The sequence below is a fragment of the Dendrobates tinctorius genome, unplaced genomic scaffold, assembly GCF_039654945.1.
Source record: "Dendrobates tinctorius isolate UK_male_01 unplaced genomic scaffold, ASM3965494v1 ptg000103l, whole genome shotgun sequence".
In the NCBI taxonomy this organism is placed as follows: Eukaryota; Metazoa; Chordata; class Amphibia; order Anura; family Dendrobatidae; genus Dendrobates; species Dendrobates tinctorius.
Genome location: NW_027361771.1, coordinates 10,201,620 through 10,211,627, shown reverse-complemented (window position 1 = coordinate 10,211,627; position 10,008 = coordinate 10,201,620).

Below are 10,008 nucleotides of genomic sequence, written 5' to 3'. Positions count from 1 at the left end.
TCCTGATGTATAGACATATATTTTGAATGTGTACGCTATCCATACATGTTATCCAGGGATACGGTACCCTTTCTAACCTTTGTGCAATCACGTGCAATCCATACTGGGCATAACACCGTCTGAGCCTGCCTCCTGATGTACAGACATATATTATGAATGTGTACGCTATCCATACATGTTATCCGGGGATACGGTACCCTTTCTAACCTTTGTGCAATCACGTGCAATCCATACTGGGCCTAACACCATCTGAGCCTGCCTCCTGATGTATAGACATATATTTTGAATGTGTACACTATCCATACATTTTATCCAGGGATACGGTACCGTTTCTAACCTTTGTGCAATCACGTGCAATCCATACTGGGCCTAACACCGTCTGAGCCTGCCTCCTGATGTATAGACATATATTTTGAATGTGTACGCTATCCATACATTTTATCCAGGGATACGGTACCGTTTCTAACCTTTGTGCAATCACGTGCAATCCATACTGGGCCTAATACCATCTGAGCCTGCCTCCTGATGTATAGACATATATTGTGAATGTGTACGCTATCCATACATGTTATCCGGGGATACGGTACCCTTTCTTACCTTTGTGCAATCACGTGCAATCCATACTGGTCCTAACACCGTCTGAGCCAGCCTCCCGATGTATATACATATATTTTGAATGTGTACGCTATCCATACATGTTATCCGGGGATACGGTACCCTTTCTAACCTTTGTGCAATCACGTGCAATCCATACTGGGCGTGAGAACGGCTGGCGAGCTGTTAAGCAAGCTACAGCACCTGTGGTTTGCACACGTAAGTTTTTCATTTTTTCAGGAATGACGGTTAGGCCTAATTCCGGAACTGCGGTTGACCTGCACTTACTGGGAAATCATTGTTCGCGGGTAATAATTGTCATCAGTGATCCCCATCACTAACGTTGTTCAGCGGGTTATCTGCATCTGTAAGCGACAAACGCTGGCCTTTTCAGTGTAGCGCACATGCAGCCACGGACATGTAATGGCATGACACACCAGTTATTGGCCAATCTCATGTGCCAGAGCCTCACGTGTCCCTCTAGTAAGCCGGACTCGGACCGCGGGGCATGACGGAGTCTCGTTCGTTAACGGAATTAAGCTTGCAATGTGTGCATCTGTTCTGTAGCTGGCATGGTTGAGGTTTCCCAGGTGGAGTCGAATTTAACCGTAGGCTCCACTCCTGGTGGTGCCCTTCTGGACATTCCTTTAAGGTTCAGCTTTGCAACCATACTGCCCACGTAAAACAAACAATTTGCCTTCATGAACGCTGTTTGGAGGGTCATGACTCGTGGGAATAACGCCGCCCAATCAGTTAACCTGCTAGAGAGATCGTTCGTTGCTCCCAAGCATGACATCACACTCCCTAGGAAGAAGGTAATGCCACTGTGGCGACCGTACTCCTTGGGGCGACACAAGTGCACTGATGCCCAGCCACTGCTCGATGAATCTGCTGGTACATTGACCCAGACCACTACATTCCCCTCGCACGCTACTCGGCCTGAATCTGACCCTGATGAAACTCAGGTTACCCTTCCCATATACAGTTCCATCTTACACGGTGACAAAGAGGAAGCTGCAGATGAAAGTGCAGGTTCGGCCCACCCGCCATCAGACACACCACCGTACTATCAGGGGCCCTGTGCCAGTGCCGTCGCCAACGAGTGTGCCCCCCCCTGCTTGCTCAGGATCACAGCACTTGCAAAGTTGAAATACTGTGCAGTGAGATGGAAGATGGGGACGACGAGGAGTCCAGACAAGTACAGGGATTCCCTAGCGAGGAGACTTATTTGATTGTTTTCAATGTTGGGACAGCAATTTTTGGGGAGCACTATACTCTGGAGAATGATAGATGGTGCCCACCATACACTGGAACATTCCAAAGGTGGACATCAGACACTGGAGCAGCATTTACAGGGCCCATTATACACTAGAGCAGTAGAAATGGGGCCCATTATGTTTGGAGCATTATTTGGGCCCATAAGACAGTGGAGCTTCATCCATGGGGACCAACATATACTGTAACATTATGTGGAGCTCATCATATACTGTTTCAAACATTATATGGGACCAATGATTCTGTATGGAGAAATAGATGGGCCTCGTCATGAGATGTAAAAAGTGAAGTATTTTTCATTGTACTATACTGCTATTTCTCTGCCGTATCGGAGCATGATGAGTTGTGGTATGTGTTAAAGGGGCGCTCTTTCGCCCAGGGCACATGAAAACCTGGAGAAAAGTAAGTTAATGTGTATGCACAATGTAAGTGCATATTAACATATGACCATTAACCAGAGAAAACAGAAAGCAAAAAACTCAAATATGCTGAACTAAAAAGTAAAAAAATAAACTGCAAATAATGCATAAAGGTAATAATAATAATAAGGGTATTTAGTAAACATAAACATATGGTTACTAAATACCATTATTATTATTACTAGAGTTGAGCGACTTTTGGTTTTTTAGGGTCGAGTTTCGTTTCGTGAAACCCGACTTTTCCAAAAGTCGGGTCGAGCAAGATCGGCCGATTATAGGGAAAAGTCGGGGTCGTCCCGAAACACGAAACCCAATGTAAGTCAATGGGGAATAAAAGTCAGCAGTGAGAGGAGGACAGGAAACACACCTACAGTGCCCATTTGAATGCCAAAAGCATAAATTCTTCTTACTTAAGCTTGTCAACCTTAATTAACTTCAATACAAGTTACGCACTGAAAAATGGGGGTTATTTGGCTAAAGTTGTGGGGGGGTAGGGCTGGCTCCAGGTTTTCATGTGCCCTGGGCGAAAGATCGCCCCTTTAAGACATACCACAACTCATCATGCTCCGATACGGCAGAGAAATAGCGGTATAGTACAATGAAAAATACTTCACTTTTTACATCTCATGACGAGGCCCATCTATTTCTCCATACAGAATCATTGGTCCCATATAATGTTTGAAACAGTATATGATGAGCTCCACATAATGCTACAGTATATGTTGGTCCCCATGGATGAAGCTCCACTGTCTTATGGGCCCAAATAATGCTCCAAACATAATGGGCCCCATTTCTAATGCTCTAGTGTATAATGGGCCCTGTAAATGCTGCTCCAGTGTCTGATGTCCACCTTTGGAATGTTCCAGTGTATGGTGGGCCCCATCTATCATTCTCCAGAGTATAGTGCTCCCCAAAAATTGCTGTCCCAACATTGAAAACAATCAAATAAGTCTCCTCGCTAGGGAATCCCTGTACTAGTCTGGACTCCTCGTTGTCCCCATCTTCCATCTCACTGCACAGTATTTCAACCTTGCAAGTGCTGTGATCCTGAGCAAGCAGGGGGGGCCCACTCATTGGCGACGGCACTGGCACAGGGCCCCTGATAGTACGGTGGTGTGTCTGATGGCGGGTGGGCCGAACCTGCACTTTCATCTGCAGCTTCCTCTTTGTCACCGTGTAAGATGGAACTGTATATGGGAAGGGTAACCTGAGTTTCATCAGGGTCAGATTCAGGCCGAGTAGCGTGCGAGGGGAATGTAGTGGTCTGGGTCAATGTACCAGCAGATTCATCGAGCAGTGGCTGGGCATCAGTGCACTTGTGTCGCCCCCAGGAGTACGGTCGCCACAGTGGCATTACCTTCCTCCTAGGGAGTGTGATGTCATGCTTGGGAGCAACGAAGGATCTCTCTAGCAAGTTAACTGATTGGGCGGCGTTATTCCCACGAGTCATGACCCTCCAAACAGCGTTCATGAAGGCAAAGTGTTTGTTTTATGTGGGCAGTATGGTTGCAAAGCTGAACCTTAAAGGAATGTCCAGAAGGGCACCACCAGGAGTGGAGCCTACGGTTAAATTCGACTCCACCTGGGAAACCTCAACCATGCCAGCTACAGAACAGATGCACACATTGCAAGCTTAATTCCGTTAACGAACGAGACTCCGTCATGCCCCGCGGTCCGAGTCCGGCTTACTAGAGGGACACGTGAGGCTCTGGCACATGAGATTGGCCAATAACTGGTGTGTCATGCCCTTACATGTCCGTGGCTGCATGTGCGCTACACTGAAAAGGCCAGCGATTGTCGCTTACATGTGCAGATAACCCGCCGAACAACGTTAGTGATGGGGATCACTGATTACCCACGAACGATGATTTCCCAGTAAGTGCAGGTCAACCGAAGTTCCGGAATTAGGCCTAACCGTCATTCCTGAAAAAATGAAAAACTTACGTGTGCAAACCACAGGTGCTGTAGCTTGCTTAACAGCTCGCCAGCCGTTCTCACGCCCAGTATGGATTACACGTGATTGCACAAAGGTGAGAAAGGGTACCGTATCCCAGGATAACATGTATGGATAGCGTACACATTCAAAAGATATGTCTATACATGAGGAGGCAGGCTCAGACGGTGTTAGGCCCAGTAAGGCTTGCACGTGATTGCACAAAGGTGAGAAAGGGTACCGTATCCCCGGATAACATGTATGGATAGCGTATACATTCAAAATATATGTCTATACATCAGGAGGCAGGCTCAGACGGTGTTAGGCCCAGTATGGCTTGCACGTGATTGCACAAAGGTGAGAAAGGGTACCGTATCCCCGGATAACATGTATGGATAGCGTACACATTCAAAATATATGTCTATACATCAGGAGGCAGGCTCAGACGGTGTTAGGCCCAGTATGGCTTGCACGTGATTGCACAAAGGTGAGAAAGGGTACCGTATCCCAGGATAACATGTATGGATAGCGTACACATTCAAAATATATGTCTATACATCAGGAGGCAGGCTCAGATGGTGTTAGGCCCAGTATGGCTTGCACGTGATTGCACAAAGGTGAGAAAGGGTACCGTATCCCCGGATAACATGTATGGATAGCGTACACATTCAAAATATATGTCTATACATCAGGAGGCAGGCTCAGACGGTGTTAGGCCCAGTATGGCTTGCACGTGATTGCACAAAGGTGAGAAAGGGTACCGTATCCCAGGATAACATGTATGCATAGCGTACACATTCAAAATATATGTCTATACATCAGGAGGACAGGCTCAGACGGTGTTAGGCCCAGTATGGCTTGCACGTGATTGCACAAAGGTGAGAAAGGGTACCGTATCCCAGGATAACATGTATGGATAGCGTACACATTCAAAATATATGTCTATACATCAGGAGGCAGGCTCAGACGGTGTCAGGCACAGTATGGATTTGACGGCCCAGACTACACGGCGGAGGAGCAGGGAGAGGTAAAGATTGCAAATGCTGGGGCCCTGCCCAAGCAAGGGGGGCCCACTCGTGGGCGTCGGTACTGGCACTGGGCCCCTCATAGTACGGCGGTGTGTCTGACGGCGGGTGTGCACCACCACCGTCAGAGACACTTGATTGCACTATGAGGGACCCTGTGCCAGTGCCCGCGCCCAAGAGTCGGCCTACCCACCTGTCCAGGGCAACGGCACTCGCACGGTGTCGTGCTCTAGGTGGTGACCCCGGCCATGGGGGGGGAGGCAGCACAGTTAGGGAGTTTTAGAAAGTGGCATATGTTGATGTTGGACATTCAGCTGATGCAAAAGGCGAAATAGGTCAAGTCCCAGGAAGAGGTGGACCAAAGCAAGCCATTTTTCTGTCACCCTATGTGTCATCAGGGGAAGGTGGGACAAAATCCTTGGAAACCCATGCATGGTTCATATTAATGAAGGTTAGATCATCCACATTTTGGGTTGACAGACGGGTCCTTTTTTCTGTCAGGATTGATCCAGCTGCACTGAAGACTCTTTCCAATAGCACACTTGCAGCTGGGCAAGCGAGCTCCTGTAAGGCATATTGTGCCAATTCAGGCCAGGTGTCCAGTTTAGCGGCCCAATAGTCAAAGGGGAATGACCTGTGTGGGAGAACATCATGGGAGGAAAAGTAGTTTGTAACCATAGTTGACAACTGCTGTCTCCTGTCACTTTCCATCGATGCAGTATTACCAGTTGTGTGAGCGATCCGTGAAAAATCAGTCCACAACATTGTCATGAAACCCCTGTCTCCAACGCCACTTCTGCTGTGTGCACCATGAACACCTCTGCCAAGCTGCCCCCGGCCCGTACGGCTCGTGTGAGAACCATCACCGCTGCTGTGTGCTGGGAATGCCTCAAGCAACCGATTTACCAGAGTATATAGCGTGGATCCAGGATGCTGGCCAACCAGTAGTCATCATCGTTCATCATTTTGGCAATGCGGGGGTCCCTTTTTAGGATCTGCAAGGCATAATCTGACATGTGGGCCAATGTTCCCGGTGTCAATGATGCACTGCGAGTGCTGGGTGGAGGAGCACTTTCTGGCAAATCCACATCCCTCCAGTCACGCACAAACCCTGTAACAGACCTTGCCACGCCAACATTTTCACTTGCCCCACGAGATGCATCCTCCTCCCCTAAGTAATCATCCCCATCATCATCCTCCTCCTCCTCTTCTTCCTCCACCTCGTCCAGGAGAGGTCCCTGAGCAGACAATGGCTGAATGTCATCAAGGATTCCCTCCTCCTCTTCCTCCTCATCAACACTGGCTGCAGACGTCTGCTCCTTAAGGTGCGTCAAAGTTTGCATGAGCAGACGCATAAGTGGGATGATCATGCTTAGGATGGCGTCGTCTGCGCTTACCAGCCGTGTGCATTCCTCAAAACACTGAAGGACTTTACAGAGGTCTTTCAGCTTCGACCAATGCACACCTTTCAACTCCATGTCTGCTCTCAAAGTGACTGGCCATGTATCCTCCCACAAATGCATTATGGCCTGCCTCTGCTCGCACAGCCGCTCCACCATGTGCAGGATGGAGTTCCACCTTGTTGCAATGTCGATAATGAGGTGGTGGTTGGGAAGGTGGAGCAATCGCTGCAGCTTCTGCATACGAACGGAGTGTACAGGCGACCGGCGGATGTGCGCGCACAGTCTTCGCTCCTTCTGGAGCAGGGCTGTTAACTCCAGATAATTTTTGAGGAAGCACTGCACCACCAGGTTCAAGGTGTGAGCCAAGCAAGGTATGTGGCTGAGTTTTGAAAGGGCTATGGCTGCCACAAAATTACGGCTGTTATCACTAACTACCTTGCCTGCCTCAAGATGTACACTGCCCAGCCATGACTCAGTTTGTCGCTTCAAGTACTCGGCCAGCACCTCGGCGGTGTGTCTGTCGCCCAAACACATCATCTGCAACTCAGCCTGCTGACGCTTTCCACTAGCTGCTCGATAGGGGGACACCTCGTGTGCAACAGTGGCAGCTGCAGATGGAGTGCTCATACGACTATGCTCTGTGGACGAGCTTTCGCTTCTGGAGGAGGAGGAGAAGGGTCGAACGCCTACAGCCAACTGTTTCCTATACCGTGGGCTAGGCAGCACTGTCCCACCACCGCTGTCCCCTGTGGACCCTGCATCCACCACATTAACCCAGTGCGCAGTGATGGACACGTAACGGCCCTGGCCATGCCGAATGGACCATGCATCAGTTGTGAGGTGCACCTTTCCACTCACTGACTGCTTGAGTGCATGGACAATGCGGTCTTTTACATGATGGTGGAGGGCTGGGATGGCTTTGCGAGAGAAGAAGTGGCGACTGGGTAGGTCATAGCGTGGTACTGCATAGGCCATGAGTTCGCGGAAAGCTGCGCTTTCCACCAACCGATAGGGCATCATCTCAAACGAGATTAGTTTGGCAATGTGGGCGTTCAAACCCAGTGTACGCGGATGAGAGACTGAGTACTTTCTTGACCTACTCATAGTATCTTGGAGGGTGAGCTGGACTTGAGAGCTGCATATGGTGGAAGTAGCGGTGGACAGGGCGGACTGAGAGAGGGTTGATGATGGTGATGGAGTTGGTGTTCTTTCTGATGGCCTAGATTCAGTATTTCGTTGATATAACAGTGGGATTCCCTGACTGCTGTGTCCTTGCAACGACACCTCAACATTTGCTGCTGTGCTAACCGGTGGGCTTACAGTGGGGGAAACAATGTAGCGTTGTTGACTACCTTCTTTGTCATCAGTTGCACATGTGGCACTTGAGGTTTGGTGTTGTGTCCACGCTTGCAAGGTGCATGCTGGTTAAATGTCTAAGCATGCAACTGGTATTCAAATTTTTCAGATTTTTCCCTCGACTAAAGGTCTTTGCGCACTTCTTACAGATAACCTTGGCCTGATCATGAGGATTTTGTTCAAAAAAGTGCCTCACTGCACTCTTCCTACTTTGGCAGACATTTTGCGGCCTAGCACGGTTTGATCTTTTGACCGTCTGGACAAGCTGTCCAGCAACTCTTTTGATTTTTGGAACCTGTCTTTGGAGTGCTCCGGGCCTGCCAGATAACAGCTGTTGCGATGTCGATGTCTGCTGTGGATGCTCCTCCTCATCTGAGCTATTGGAAGCAGCACCCTCTTCCCCCAATGGATGCCAATCTGGGTCAACAACTGGGTCATCCATCACCTCCTCTTCAATGTCATGTGCACCTTCCTCTGTGTGACCGTGTATGGTGGTATAGTGTGCGGGAAGGGGCACCTGAGTCTCATCGGGGTCAGAATCTGGCTCTGTACACTGCGAGGACAATGTAGTGCTCTGAGTGAATGTACCAGCAGAATCATCTATCAGCGGCTGTGCATCAGTGCACTCCATGTTAGATTCATCTTGGCCTGGGTAATTCACCATTTCACTTGATAATCCAGGCATGGTATGTGAAAACAGCTCCATGGAATAATCAGTAGTATGGCCTGCGTCATCCTTCAATCTTGGTTGGGGTGAAGGACACAAGGAAAGGTGTGGTTCATGAACATGAGCCTCCAATGACGACTCAGTGCTTTTATTTTTTACAACTTCAGAAGAGGAGGCGATAGAGCTGGAGGCTGAGTCAGCAATGTAAGACAAAACTTTTTCCTGAAGCTCTGGCTTTAAAAGCGGTTTGCCAACTCCTAGAAAACTAAGCCTTCGAGGCCTTGTGGAGCCAGACGATGACGCAGGCTCAACACCTCCTGCATTCGGTCCTAGTTTGCTTTTGCCACTACCATCAGATCCACCACCAACACCATCATTACCAGCTGCCAACCCCCGCCCAATTCCACGGCCTCTTCCACCAGCCTTCCTCATTTTTGGTAGAAATGTAGACAAAATCCAACAAACTATATAGTAATGTAAAACAAGGTACAAGGTGTCTATAGGACAGGGGAGATTTTGGATTTCTGCAGACACTAGTGGACACTGGACACTTTTGGATTGTGTGAGGCCCACTGAATATCAGAGCGCTATGTCACAGGCTCGATGGCACAGGTGTGAAAAAAGTGACTACAGGATAAGGGAGATTTTGAATTTCTGCAGACACTAGTGGACACTGGACACTTTTGGATTGTGTGAGGCCCACTGAATATCAGAGCGCTATGTCACAGGCTCGATGGCACAGGTGTGAAAAAAGTGACTACAGGATAAGGGAGATTTTGAATTTCTGCAGACACTAGTGGACACTGGACACTTTTGGATTGTGTGAGGCCCACTGAATATCAGAGCGCTATGTCACAGGCTCGATGGCACAGGTGTGAAAAAAGTGACTACAGGATAAGGGAGATTTTGAATTTCTGCAGACACTAGTGGACACTGGACACTTTTGGATTGTGTGAGGCCCACTGAATATCAGAGCGCTATGTCACAGGCTCGATGGCACAGGTGTGAAAAAAGTGACTACAGGATAAGGGAGATTTTGAATTTCTGCAGACTCTAGTGGACACTGGACACTTTTGGATTGTGTGAGGCCCACTGAATATCAGAGCGCTATGTCACAGGCTCGATGGCACAGGTGTGAAAAAAGTGACTACAGGATAAGGGAGATTTTGAATTTCTGCAGACACTAGTGGACACTGGACACTTTTGGATTGTGTGAGGTCCACTGACGCTGTATGGTGTGAAAAAATGCACGCTCAGTACCTCAGCAGGACAAAAAAAAAAATTGGGATTGCTTTTAAAAAAGCAGTTTGCAGAGCAGTGGGTAAACAGCAATGCA